Source organism: Schistocerca piceifrons, chromosome 1 (genome assembly GCF_021461385.2).
Source record: "Schistocerca piceifrons isolate TAMUIC-IGC-003096 chromosome 1, iqSchPice1.1, whole genome shotgun sequence".
Classification (NCBI taxonomy): Eukaryota; Metazoa; Arthropoda; class Insecta; order Orthoptera; family Acrididae; genus Schistocerca; species Schistocerca piceifrons.
The window spans coordinates 842,609,083-842,623,481 of record NC_060138.1 but is presented as its reverse complement, the minus strand read 5'-3'; positions in this window follow the sequence as shown (position 1 = coordinate 842,623,481).

The window sequence follows — 14,399 nt, the reverse complement described above, 5'->3', positions numbered from 1 at the left end:
CCTGAAAATAAATTCACACTTGCGAATATGGAATACAGAATGGAATGACGACAATGATAATCTGTGCTGGACCGAGACTCAAACTCGCACTATCCACTTGCCGCAAGCAGTCGTCTTACCATTTTTTTTATCTCATTTTATTCGTGTTCGTTCGTTGTATCTGCACGGGACGGACGTCGCAAGACACCCGTTTCTGTTCGTCGTTGATCTATTAACTTAGTTTTTTTTTTATTAACGAGGGCAGTTAACACTCTGACCGAACACGCTGAATTACCGTGCCGGCTCCATTTGGCTATCCGTGCACGACTCATGGCCAGACCCAAGTTTGTATATGTCGTCAGCCTGATCGTTTTGACATGCATGCAATATCGTGTTCGTCGAATCTTATACCATTCTTCCTGCAAAATGGTGGCAAGTTCAAGTAACAGTGATGAAGACGGACAGCGATCATACATCTTTCTCTCTAATGTAAACCACAAAGGCTAAAAAATTTTAGTATCTGGTGCTGTGGTGGCCAGGGGACATGTGACAATTCGTCCTCGTGCTCACAAAACGAGTCGTGGGAGATGCGAGCCGTGTGAACAGGAGCCCTGTCATCATCTTGGAACACAGCATCACCGTGAGGGACAAACATTGTACCACATAGTGGGCCAGACCAGCCAAGGTGATTAGATAATCTTTGGCAGCAGCGCGATCTTGCAGTGTAATAATGCGGCTCATGGAATAACGCAATATGGCTGCCCGAATCATCACAAAAACCCTGTCACGTTTCTCTCTTACAGTGTAAAGCCAGGCACAAGTTGAAAATAGTGTGAAACAAGACTCATCCAGCAAAATAACATTCTTCCATTGATCTATAGTCCGGCACGTTTTCTTGTTATGGGCATTTGAATCAGTGAAGAGTTGTTTTGGAATTCCAGCTCGCTCTGAAATTACCATTTATGAAGCTTCCTTCATGTTTTTTTGGTGCTGTTAGGAATCGCAAGTGCGAAATTCATTTCTGCAGAGCCTCTTGTAGCTCCCATTGCCTTATTTTTCGTCAAAATCCTCTTCAATGACCGTCCCTAACGATCACTCAATCTGCATGCGGTATAATTCTTCTATATGGTGCCTCTTGAAACACGAAACACTGCGGTTATCTTGGTTATGGAAGCACACACCATGCGAAAACCAATAATATGCCCACATTCGAATGCACTGAGCTCCGACACAGTGCACTCACAACTACACAGAACACTATTCTGATCACAGTTGACACTTGCAACATATTGAGAACATTGCACAGGTGTCGTTCAAGGTCAACACAACCTACAGGGTTGTCTACCACATGTATTTGCGTTCAAGCATGCATTTCTCACGATGTTTCCATATTTCTGTGCAACGCCTGTATATCTATCAAGCAGTAAATCTTGGAATTTCTCAAAACCCCACATGATTGCTAATGATTCTCTTTCTCACTATATTTCCTCTCCCATAAAGATATTACGTGTCTCACAAAATCAATTGTACGCTGCTCTTCCTTTCCATTTTCAGTGGCCAATTTGTACTGATGAGCTCCATGATCATATTCAGTGGAATCCGCTCCAAAATAACATGGTTTATTCAGATCAGAATGTTGTAACAAAGAAGCTGTTAATAATTGCTCTTCTTTATAAGATGTAATAGTGCTGGTGACATTAAACTGTGTTCGCTGACATATCGATGACAAAAACTTCTGAATCCAACTAATGACTGTAGTTTTCTTTTTACGTGTGGATACTGGGGGATCTTCATGTTCTAACTTTTTGAAATCCATCTTGAGTCTTGATGACTATATAATACAGCCTAAAAGTCGAATTTGCGCATTCAGACTTTTCAGATTAAACTGACTCTTGCGTTTCTAAAAATCTTCAAATATTTCCAAAATATCCAGATGTTCTTCCCAAGATTTTGAAATTATTTGAAATTCGTCTGTGTAACATACAATGTGCTGTAATAGCTGATCTAAAATTTCTTCTAGGGTATTTAGGAAGGTTGTAGAAGGAATACTGAATCCTAAAGGCATGCAGTTGAAGTGACAATGTCATCCGCTGTGGAGAAATGCTGAGTATTTTCTGCCAGAATTTTCAAATTCAAGTTGGCAATAGCTGCTGGTAAGGTCGAGACTGCCAATATATTTTGTGCCACTGAACTTCTGTAGCTTCTATTCAATACCTTTACGTTGCTCACATTGCAGATTAATAAATATTAATTGCTTATGCATCCAGAACTAGTCTCACAAAACCGTCTTCCACTGCATGTATACAGGGTGTTTCAAAAAGGTGCGGCCAAACTTTCAGGAAATATTCCTCACACACAAATAAAGAAAAGATGTTATGTGGACATGTGTCCGGAAACGCTTAATTTCCGTGTTAGAGCTCATTTTAGTTTCGTCAGTATGTACTGTACTTCCTCGATTCAACGCCAGTTGGCCCAATTGAAGGAAGGTAATGTTGACTTCGGTGCTTGTGTTGACATGCGACTCATTGCTCTACAGTACTAGCATCAAGCACATCAGTACGTAGCATCAACAGGTTAGTGTTCATCACGAACGTGGTTTTGCAGCCACTGCAATGTTTATAAATGCGGAGTTGGCAGAACGAAGGTGTCCCGACAGGAAGACGTTCGAAGCAATTGATCGGCGTCTTAGGGAGCACGGAACATTCCAGCCTATGACTCGCGACTGGGGAAGACCTAGAACGACGAGGACACCTGTAATGGACGAGGCAATTCTTCGTGCAGTTGACGATAACCCTAATGTCAGCGTCAGAGAAGTTGTTGCTGTACAAGGGAACGTTGACCACGTCACTGTATGGAGAGTGCTACGGGAGAACCAGTTGTTTCCGTACCGTGTACAGCGTGTGCAGGCACTATCAGCAGCTGATTGGCCTCCACGGGTACACTTCTGCGAATGGTTCATCCAACAACGTGTCAATCCTCATTTCAGTGCAAATGTTATCTTTACGGATGAGGCTCCATTCCAACGTGATCAAATTGTAAATTTTCACAATCAACATGTGTGGGATGTCGAGAATCCGCACGCAATTGTGCAATCACGTCATCAACACAGATTTTCTGTGAACGTTTGAGCAGGCATTGTTGGTGATGTCTTGATTGGGCCCCATGTTCTCCACCTACGCTCAATGGAGCACGTTATCATGATTTCATACGGGATACTCTACCTGTGCTGCTAGAACATGTGCCTTTACAAGTACGACACAACATGTGGATCATGCACGATGGAGCTCCTGCACATTTCAGTCGAAGTGTTCGTACGCTTCTCAACAACAGATTCGGTGACCGATGGATTGGTAGAGGCGGACCAATTCCATGGCCTCCACGCTCTCCTGACCTCAACCCTCTTGACTTTCATTTATGGGGGCATTTGAAAGCTCTTGTCTACGCAACCCCGGTACCAAATGTAGAGACTCTTCGTGCTCGTATTGTGGCCGGCTGTGATACAATACGCCATTCTCCAAGGCTGCATCAGCGCATAAGGGATTCCACGCGACCGAGGGTGAATGCATGTATCCTCGCTAACGGAGGACATTTTGAACATTTCCTGTAACAAAGTGTTTGAAGTCACGCTGGTACGTTCTGTTGCTGTGTGTTTCCATTGATTAATGTGATTTGAAGAGAAGTAATAAAATGGGCTCTAACATGGAAAGTAAGCGTTTCCGGACACATGTCCACATAACATATTTTCTTTCTTTGTGTGTGAGGAATGTTTCCTGAAAGTTTGGCCGTACCTTTTTGTAACACCCTGTAGAATTATAATACTATCTGACCACTCAATAATATCATAATCTAGTCTCCTCTGAATTTTTGTTATCTACAGCTTCTCTCTTTGAAAGTGGAACAGGGCATGATTTCATTCCGAAAGATTCAAGAGGTTCGGCTTTGATATGACATTTGTATCCATATATTAATCCAAACTTCTCGAAGACGACATCAGTGTACATTCACAAAACACCACATTACTGTCGGTCGGGGTGGCCGAGCGGTTCTAGGCGCTTCAGTCTGGAACCGCGCAACCGCTACGGTCGCAGGTTCGAATCTTGCCTCGGGCATGGATGTGAATGATGATGACCTTAGGTTTGTTAGGTTTAAGTAGTTCTATGTTCTAGGGGACTGATGACCTCAGCAGTTAAGTGCTCAGAGGCATCTGAACCATTTTTGAACCACATTACTCTTCCTTTTCAGATTCCAAAGAAGCGATTAAGTGAACCACCTTCTCCTGAATATTTTGAGTACCTGTTCTCTTATTTCATCCTCATGCATAGATAGTGTGTTTACTACATAAACTGAGATTTCAATTTGATCATCAACCTTCCTTTTAATGTAATAATACTGTACTAACAAACGTTTTTTGATATTATTAGGCTACTTGTTTCGAAGTTCCAATCACGTCAACTTCAGGCCTGTAGGATGAATGACACCAAGCCCCACTCTTGCATGTGTGCGGCAGGACACGAATATTCGTAGCTGGTCCTACAGATATCTGAACTTTATGTGCATGTTTACTCTTCGCACATATACAGCATTTTACATGTTGCAGTTGCTGTCACATATGTGAAGGCCCAACATGCTCATGAAGTTCGTATTTCTATGGAACCAGGTACGAATATTGGTGCCTCGTTGTATACATGCATGAGTGTTACTTGGTGTCATTCATGCGACAGTAAGAAGATGACATGATTGGAACATCGAAATTGGATGCCTAACAAAACAATATCGAAATAACAGCTGCTGGTGCAGTATTAAAAGGTTATGTTTCTTTTTAATAAGTTGTAATGTAGCATCAGCGGTTTCATTACTAATAATAACTAAAAACACTAAGAGCTTATGCTGTACTAGGCATTGTTAAAAACTCCTCTCCAAAGTCTATTTTAAACCATGTGTCAACCAGTCAGCTTTTCCAGGCACGTCTCTACCATCTGTGTAAATATAAGATCCTCCACTGTTGCTTATATTTGTTCTGACATTCTGCGTCACGCTAGATCGATCTGTTTTTCTTTCTATGCTTAATGATACAATATCCTTTGGAGTGATACTTACATCAGTCACATCCGCAGTTTTCATTGATATGCAACGCTCTTCCAGGATGGTTAAATTCACAAGTATAAATAGCTCAACTTGTAAACAGAAAAAAAGACATCCGTTGCCATGGTTGTATGTCTCATTTGGTGAATTACTTTATTTCAGTGAAAAATTAATAATGCCAAAATTTGTTACAGAACTTTCGTTGAGGGAGGTTTTCAAATGGTCCTGAGACAGGGCCAACAGGGCTGTAGAGCACACCGTCTCCGTCCGACGGATGGATCACCGTCATCACCATTACGTGCCCTCACTCCATGAAATACCGAGGAGAACTTGTGGTGCACATTGTAGTACAGGTACGCCACCACATCTGCTACTTTTGCCGCCAAATACAATTTCCGCCACCTCCGGTATTCACCCAGCTACCTCACAGTCGAGCTACCTGCACTCGTGGCCGCTAGTCACTTCAGCTGCGGAGGAGGGTGATCATAATTAATGATGATAATAATAACAGTTCTACTACGATATACGATGACGTCTATTTATTTTTATTTCTTTGTTTTATACTCGGAAATCCTAGAACAGTAGACTAGACTGAGAATGTCTATGTGTCACAAATATTAGTTGTTATAAAGCTGCACCCAAAACTCTGAAACAGCTGAAATCAAAAACTAACGCTTCAGGCTACAAAGCAGCACGTAGTTCAAACAGTACATCATATAACACAATGCATATTTTTGCGGAGATGTTCAGAGAATCAAGCCAGACGAATTGACGAAACAAGCAGCTGAACTACGTAAAAGCAGTTCCACCTCATAAACGCAAGACTCTGGAATAGACAAGGGAAATCGAAAATGACCCAAATTGCAGGAAAAATTACACACACATATAACATCGGAAAAATAGACATTGAATAGAAAAAAATTAGTCTGCAGGAAGAAACCGACAGAAATATCGTAGCAAAGAAACACAAAACAAAACATCTAAGTGCCCTACTAATAGCAAGAATTAAAACGACTGGTGTTGAGAAAGTATTAATGCGCTTGCTGTACGATTTTTTTCATATTTTGAGATATTTGTTTCGAAGTTCTGCTTGCTCAGTGCGTAAGAGCCGACAAACAACTGATAATGGATTGTACGTACCACTATAGACAACGCAGCGGCAAGATTCCCAAAGAGATAAAGAGCTACTCAGAAGTCGCACTCGTCAATGAATCAATGAACATTATCTGGAGACGTCAACCGGAAATTCACTCAAGTGTTTTGAGACAGCGTGGATTACAATGGGCGTCAGCTGTTTCGAATGTCATCAGCACGTGACAACCTGCAGGTTACTTAAACAGCGTTATCGGTACTCCTCTCTCCTCCGACCTTGAGTGGTGCTGACAAGTGCATAGTGACCGTGGGAACAAACATAGACGTGTCACTGTGGCCGAAACGCGCGGCTTACATGAACTCCGCAATTGTTAGCTTCTCAACTAACCCAAAACTGCCGTTCTTTCGGTATCCGAACTCTGCAACTAACAGCAGTTTTATTCACCACTGACCGCGACACAACAGTAAGCTGTACCGTAAAAGCATGGCAATGTTAAGCCAACTTCAATTTTATTGCAAAATTTCCAGAAAGATAAATTATGATGTTAAATACCGTAGCTGGCGAAAGGTGGCGAAAAATTGTTAGAAGGAATAAATTATGCAATGAGCTTCAGTTGAAAGTACTTTTATTCAGAAAATATTTTTAAGTTAACGATAACATTTCAGCTGCGTACGAAACAAACCTCAAAAAAGAACAATCTGCGTATTTTTCAATTCCACAATATTGTTCTTGACTAATATTCGCAGGCCGCGGTGGTCTCGCGGTTCTAGGCGCTCAGTCCGGAACCGCGCAACTGCTACGGTCGCAGGTTCGAATCCTGCTTCGGGCATGGGTGTGTGTGATGTCCTTAGGTTAGTTAGGTTTAAGTAGTTCTAAGTTCTAGGGGACTAATAACCACAGCAGTTGAGTCCCATAGTGCTCAGAGACATTTGCACCATTTTTGACTAATATTCGTATTTCTTTAGCTTTTTGGTCAGCATTTTGCAAGGAACCAGACCCAACCTTATTTTTCTATCTGTAAGATCTGTTAGTAGTCTTCTCAAGGACACACAAAAATGTATTTTTTCGATGGGGGTGGGCGGGGCAGTCGATTCCAACGATAAGTAAAAACGAAAATTAAAACTTCCCACGCAATTGTCGTCCTCCGAAGTGCAAATGTCAGTTCAAACAGAAGCAGAGGAAAAAGTATTTTTCTCGACAACATACACTTCTGGGAGACAGACAGTGAACTGTGCGAGGATTAAATGTTTTGGCACGATGATGACTGGATCACAAAAGGTATCTCCTGCCTCTTCATGTTTCAAGTAAGTTAGAGAGAAGCTCTAATAAAGCACACTTCGTTTCTTTTCTTTTTTATTACATTTTTCTATGTCTTAATCTGAAGATGGGTCATGAGCGTTATTTCCCCTGTGCCTAGATAATATATTATCACTTCTTATTGTAGAAGTTAAGGCATTACATCTGTTTTTGTTAGAGCTTCCATAACCAAGTTCGTCAATAGATTTCACTTTCCTATATTGCCTGAAAATAAATTTTTCATGAGTTAGGAGTGTCTACTCTTTCATTACACATTACTCTTACACTATGCTCAATCTACCGTATCACTATCCTACATGTAAGAGGGTGAGTCAAATGAAAACCTTAAATTTGTAATAACAAATCGAAAGTTCGCGTAGTTATCCTGTAAGTTGGTAAGCGTGCTACAAACAGCGTGCAGAATGGCCTGTAGGCGGCAGCATAGTGCAGATGCACACATACCGTCTCAGTATCATTATAAAGATGGCCGCCCCACTTGTGACTTGCACCAGGGAAGAACAGCGTTCTGTTATTCGGTTTTTGCGTAGTGAAGGTGTGAAACCTATTGAAATTCATCGACGAATGAAGGTTCAGTACGGTGACGCATGTTTGTCACAGCAGCAAGTATACGAATGGAGTAGGAAGTTCGCAAATGGTGTGACTTCAGTGGAAGCTGCTCCTCGTCCAGGTCAGGAACAACGAGTTGTGTCTCCACAGAACATTGCAGCAGTTGAAGCCATAATGAAGGAAAACCGCCGAGTGACACTGAATGACATTGCAGCATGTTTACAGATTAGTCATGGATCAGCACACCACATTGTGCATGGTGTGCTCCAGTTTCATAAAGTGTCTGCAAGATGGGTGCCATGGCAGCTGACTCCTGAAATGAGAGAACGACGTGTTGATGCTTGTGGAAGAACTTCTTCGGCGCTTTGAACGAGAAGGTGATGGCTTCCTCGCAAGAATAGTTACTGGGAACGAAACCTGGGTTCACTTCCACCAAATGGACTCGAAGAGAGCGAGCAAGGAATGGCGCCATTCCTCATCACCAAAACCAAAGAAGGGAAGGTTATGCTGACTCTCTTTTGGGAAGAAAAAGGCGTCATTTTGGAGCATTACATGCCCAGAGGGACCACTGTCACCAGTGCATCATACACAGATCTCCTAAAATATCATCTGCGGCCTGCAATCAAATCAAAGCGTTGTGGATTGCTATCAGCAGGTGTCCTTTTGCAACATGACAATACAAGGCCCCACACTGCCCGTATAACAGTTGCAACAATCACAGACCTGCATTTTGAGTGTCTTCCTCATCCACCGTACTCACCAGATCTTGCCCCAAGTGATTTCCATATGTTTGGACCACTCAAAGACGCAATGGGAGGAAAGAAGTTCCGTTCTGATGAAGAGGTACGCCACGCGGTGCATGAGTGGTTGCGCGGACCACCAAAATAATTTTTTTCTAAAGGAATTTATGCACTTTTTAAGCGCCGGAGGACTTGCATTGAGCATGGGGGAGATTATGTTGAAAAGTGATGCAGCTTTGTACCACTTCTGCACAATAAATAATATTTAAAAAAATATTTAAGGTTTTCATTTGACTCACCCTCGTATAACAGCACTCCCAGTAACGCTCCCTGCCAGTCTCAGCGTTACCACGCCTTTCAGACCAAAACGTTTCGAGGCTGGATTAACATATACAGAAAAGTTAAGAAGGTAGCTCTACATACTCTCCCCCGACTTGAGAACAACGTACAGAACGTTCACACAACAGCGTCAGAAAAGTCCTTCTTTGCACTGTTGTTCAAGTCGCGCATTGACCTGGATGTCGGTAATGTCTTCAAAGCGTTCATCCTTCATGTGAATTTCTGCACTTTATCGTTTTGTGGTAGGTTCGTATCGATCAAGCCAAGTCTCGTCACCTTCTAACAAACAAAATAATCTGCGATAATTTTGTTTTAAGGCATACCTCATAGAAACTGAAAGAAACATTAGGTAAAAGTCTTACGATGCCTTTTTGTGCACACAGTGCTAACGTTTATATACATTCTCTTTTCTGGATAAACGTTGGTGCTGATGGGTTTGAAAATAGTAAAGATCGGCTTTAGCCTCGTCAGTTCGTGATATTTCAGTTCCTGTGTGTTAATTGCGGTCCGCTCAACACGTCTTATATTTTTCCCCTTGATCGGAATTGATTGTGCGTTCCGCCGTGCTGTGCATGTGTCCACCAACAGTAATTCTTCCTTCAGAGTTCCCCAAAGGAAAAAAAAATGGTTTTTAAGAATTGTATTTTCTAAATAAGAATTGTTATTACAGAGCACTGCTATGTCTGCTCGATACAGTCCGCTCTCTCAACATTTCATCACCGACAGAAGAAGTCAAAAAAATTATAGAAAACTGAATGTAGTCTAATCATTAAGTTTCATTTGCTGCTTTACAGATATTACGTTTTTTGGTCCTCATTATTTTGTAAAATTTACCGTAAGTTATTAGAAGATAATAAAGTTTATCGCCAAAGCAGGAGGAAAAAATACGACTCTTTTCCCTTTTTTATGTTTAGGGACATTACGTCTGCGCTCACTGGACACTAGCATCGATCAGTTCTTTCGACGACAGTATGCATACACTGAAGAGCCAAAGAAACTGGCACACCGGCCTAATATCGTGTAGTACAGAGAAGTGCCGGAACACGACGTGGTATTGACTCGACTAATATCTGAAGTAGAGCTGGAAGGAATTGACATCGTGAATCCACCAGGGCTGTCCATAAATCCGTAAGAGTACAAGAGGGTGGATATCTCTTCTGAACAGTATGTTGCAAGGCATCCCAGATATGGTCAATAATGTTCATGTCTGGGGAGTTTGGTGGTCAACGGCAGTGTTTAAATTAGAAGAGTGTTCCTGGAGCCATCTGTAGCAATTCTGGTCGTGTGGGGTGTCGCGTTATCCTGCTGGAATTTCCCAAGTCCGTCGGAATGCACAATGGACATGAATGGATGCAGGTGATCAGACAAGATGCTTACGTACGTACCACCTGTCAGACTCATATCTACACGTATCAACGGTCCCATATCACTCCAACTGCACACGCTCCACACCATTATAGAACCTCCACCAGGTTGAACAATTCCCTGCTGACATGTAGGGTCCATGGTTTCATGAGGTTGCCTCCGTACCCTTACACGTCCGTCCGCACTTCTCCGACAAGGATACATGTCTCCAGTCATCAGCAGTCCAATGACGGTGTTGATGAGCCCAAAGGAAGCGCAAGGGTACACGAGTGGGTCTTTGGTCCGAAAGCCTACATCGATAATGTTCTGTTAAATGATTCGCACTCTGACACTTGTTGACGGCCCAGCATTGAAATCTGTAGCAATTTGCGAAAGGTTTGCACCTCTATCACGTTGGACGACTCTCTTCAGTCGTCGTTGGTCCCGTTCTTGCAGGATCTTTTTCCAGACTCACAGATGTCGGAGATTTGATGGTTTACTGGATTCCTGATATTGTGTGTGTGTGTGTGAAATCTTATGGAACTTAGATGCTAAGGCCATCAGTCCCTAAGCTTACACACTACTTAACCTAAATTATCCTAAGGACAAACACACACACCCATGCCGGAGGGAGGACTCGAACCGCCACCGGGACCAGCCGCACAGTCCATGACTGCAGCGCCTTAGACCGCTCGGCTAATCCCGCGCGGCGATTCCTGATATTCACGGTACACTCGTGAAATGGTCGTATGAGAGAATCCCCACTTTATCACTATCTCGGAGATACTGTGTCCCATCGCTCGTACGCCGACTGTAACACCAAATTCACACTCACTTAAATCTTGATAACATGCCATTGTAGTAGCAGTAACCGATCTAACAACTGTGCCAGACACTTGTCTTATATAGGTGTTGCCGACAGGAGTGTCGTATTCTGCCTATTTGAATACGCATGTCTATACCAGTCTCTTTGGCGCTTTCGTGTATATTACGAAATTTTATACATGAAATTTATGAACAATCTTGCAACGCGAAATTTTATTGTGCGTGTAACTTGGTCCGGGAATTTAAATCTTTATTGCTGGATGAGAGTTGGTTGGTAGAGTTTTAATTTTTATATAATTTTGAATGGACATAGTTTTCCCTTACCGATGACTAAAACTAAAATCTTCATAGCTTAACTTGACAAATTACAGTTTCTACATGTAATGGTTACATAAGCAATTTTGTTTTTACAGTCACATTTACGAATGGGCAATTACACTATGTAATCAAAAGTATCCGGACACCTGGCTGAAGGTGACTTACAAGTTGTGGCGCCCTCCATCGGTAATACTGGAATTCAGTATGGTGTTGTCCCACCGATAGCCTTGATGACAGCTTCCACTCTCGCAGGCTTACGTTCAATCAGATGCTGGAAGATTTCCTGGGGAATGGCAGCTCATTCTGCACAGATTGCTTCACTGAGGAGAGGTATCGATGTCGGTCGGTGAGACCTGGCACGAAGTCGGCGTTCCAAAACATCCCAAAGGTGTTCTATGGGATTCAGTTCAGGACTCTGTGCAGGCCAGTCCATTACAGGGGTGCTATTGTCGTGTAACCGCTCCGCTGCAGACTGTGCATTATGAACAGGTGCTCGATCGTGTTGAAAGATGCAATCGCCGTCCGCGGATTGCTCTTCAACAGTGGGAGGCAGGAATGTGCTTACATCAGTGTAGGCCTATGCTGTGATAGTGCCACGCAAAACAACAAGGGGTGCAAGCCCCCTCCATGAAAAATACGACCACACCATAACATCACCGCCTCCGAATTTTCCTGTTGGCACTACACACGGTGGCAGACGACGTTCATCGGGCATTCGCCGTACCCCCACCCTACCATCGGATCGTCACATTGTGTACCGTGAATCGTCATTTACACAACGTTTTTTCACTGTTCAATCATCCGATGTTTACGCTCCTTACACCACGTGAGGCGTCGTTTGGCATTTACCGGCGTGATATGTGGCTTATGAAGAGCCGCTCGACCATGAAATCCAAGTTTTCTCACCTCCGGTCTTACTGTCCTAGTACTTGCAGTGGACACTCATAGAGTTTTGAATTGCTGTGTGATGGTCTGGATAGATGTCTGCCTATTACACATTACGACCCTCTTCAACTGTTGGCTGTCTCTGTCAGTCAACAGACGAGATCAGCCTGTACGCTTTTGTGCTGTACGAGTACCTTCGCGTTTCCACTTCACTATCACATCGGAAACACTGGACTTAGGGATGTTTAGGAGTGTGGAAATCTCGCGTACAGACGTATGACACAAGTTACACCCAATCATCTGACCATGTTCGAAGTCCGTGAGTTCCGCGGAGCGCCCCATTCTGCTCTCTCACGATGGCTAATGACTACTAAGGTCACTTATACCGAGTACCTGGCAGTAGGTGGCAGCACAATACACCAAATATGAAAAACGTATGTCTTGTTTGGGTGCTATGAATACAATGGCACTGATATTAAGCCCAAAGGGTAAAACGGAGAATTGATAGCTTTTAGCAAAAAATTTTAAAAAAGTCAAAAAATAAATGCAGTATATTTTCTGCTATCAGGGTGCACTAACTCCATGAAATTTTAACAGTTGTTGATCTAAGTTCTCAGGCCTTGTCCTAAACAGTACAATGATTTTGTTTATCTTCCTTACATCCAGTAAGAGTCTGATACTCCCATTAGGCTTCATCATGGCTAAAAGAGGACTGCAGTATGGTGATTGTGAGGTCTCTATGATCTACCAATTTACCGTTCTTCTGATTTCTTTTGTTACTACTTCTTTTCTTGATCATGGTTTTACATATGATGAATGACAAAACGTTTTAGGTGAGTAAATATCCATTTTATAAATATAAACTTTGATAATCCCAGGTTGCTTCTCAGTATTGTAAAAGTAATGAACATAACTCATCGTTTTTTATCTGAGATAACAGGGAGATTCCTTCACTTTAACACACACCACTTGATGTCTATATGTGTCTCCAATGACTGATCATTACATTGTTCATTTATAAAAAATACTTCATGGTAAAAGAATTGCTAATCTACGTTGCTTTGTTTATTTTTATAACCTTTTTTTGTTCTATTTCCAGTGAAATCATAAGTTTTCTCAATTGTAAATCGCACTTACCATTACCCAAATATATCCTTACGTCGAACTGTCGAAGGAAATCTGTTCCAAGAACACAGTTAACCACTAATTTCTGCATCACAATAAATGTATGTTCGCTCGTAACCTCATTGAGAATGGCGGATATGTATGTTTGTAATTTTATTCCTCTTGATCTGCCTCCAATGGCGGTCAGGATTTTACAGTTTTGAACAGGTAAGGTTGTTATTTGCATACTCTTTTGGTATCGTTAAATAAACTCATTGACATTACACTAGTCGAACTTCCGATGTCGAGTACAAAGATACTAAAATGTTCCCTACTTTGGCATTTATTATCGCCTGTACTATTTCGTCAATGTCTCCACACGTGACTCATCTCTTACATTTTGGCCTTTATCATACCGTAAAAAATACATGTTTTGTGGATGCATGCCCTCATTTTTCCCTTTCTGTCTTTATCGAATGACTTAACACGACCGGTTGTTGTTTTCCTGTAGTGACGTCAGGATAGCACCATTATTGTCAACTATCTCGACTGTATCCACGGTGTGCCCTGTGTTATGCCAGTTTGTGTCTCGGCTATTACTTAAACCTTGTTCGAGATCAACGATTACCGGCTGCTATGGCCGAGCGGTTCTGGGCGCTTCAGCCCGGAACAGCACTGCTGCTACGGTCGCAGGTTCGAGTCCTGCCTCGGGCATGGATGTGATGATGTCCTTAGGTTAGTTAGGTTTAAGTAGTTTTTAGTCTAGGGGACTGATGACCTCAGATGTTAAGTCCCATAGTGCTTAGAGCCATTTGAACCATTTGATC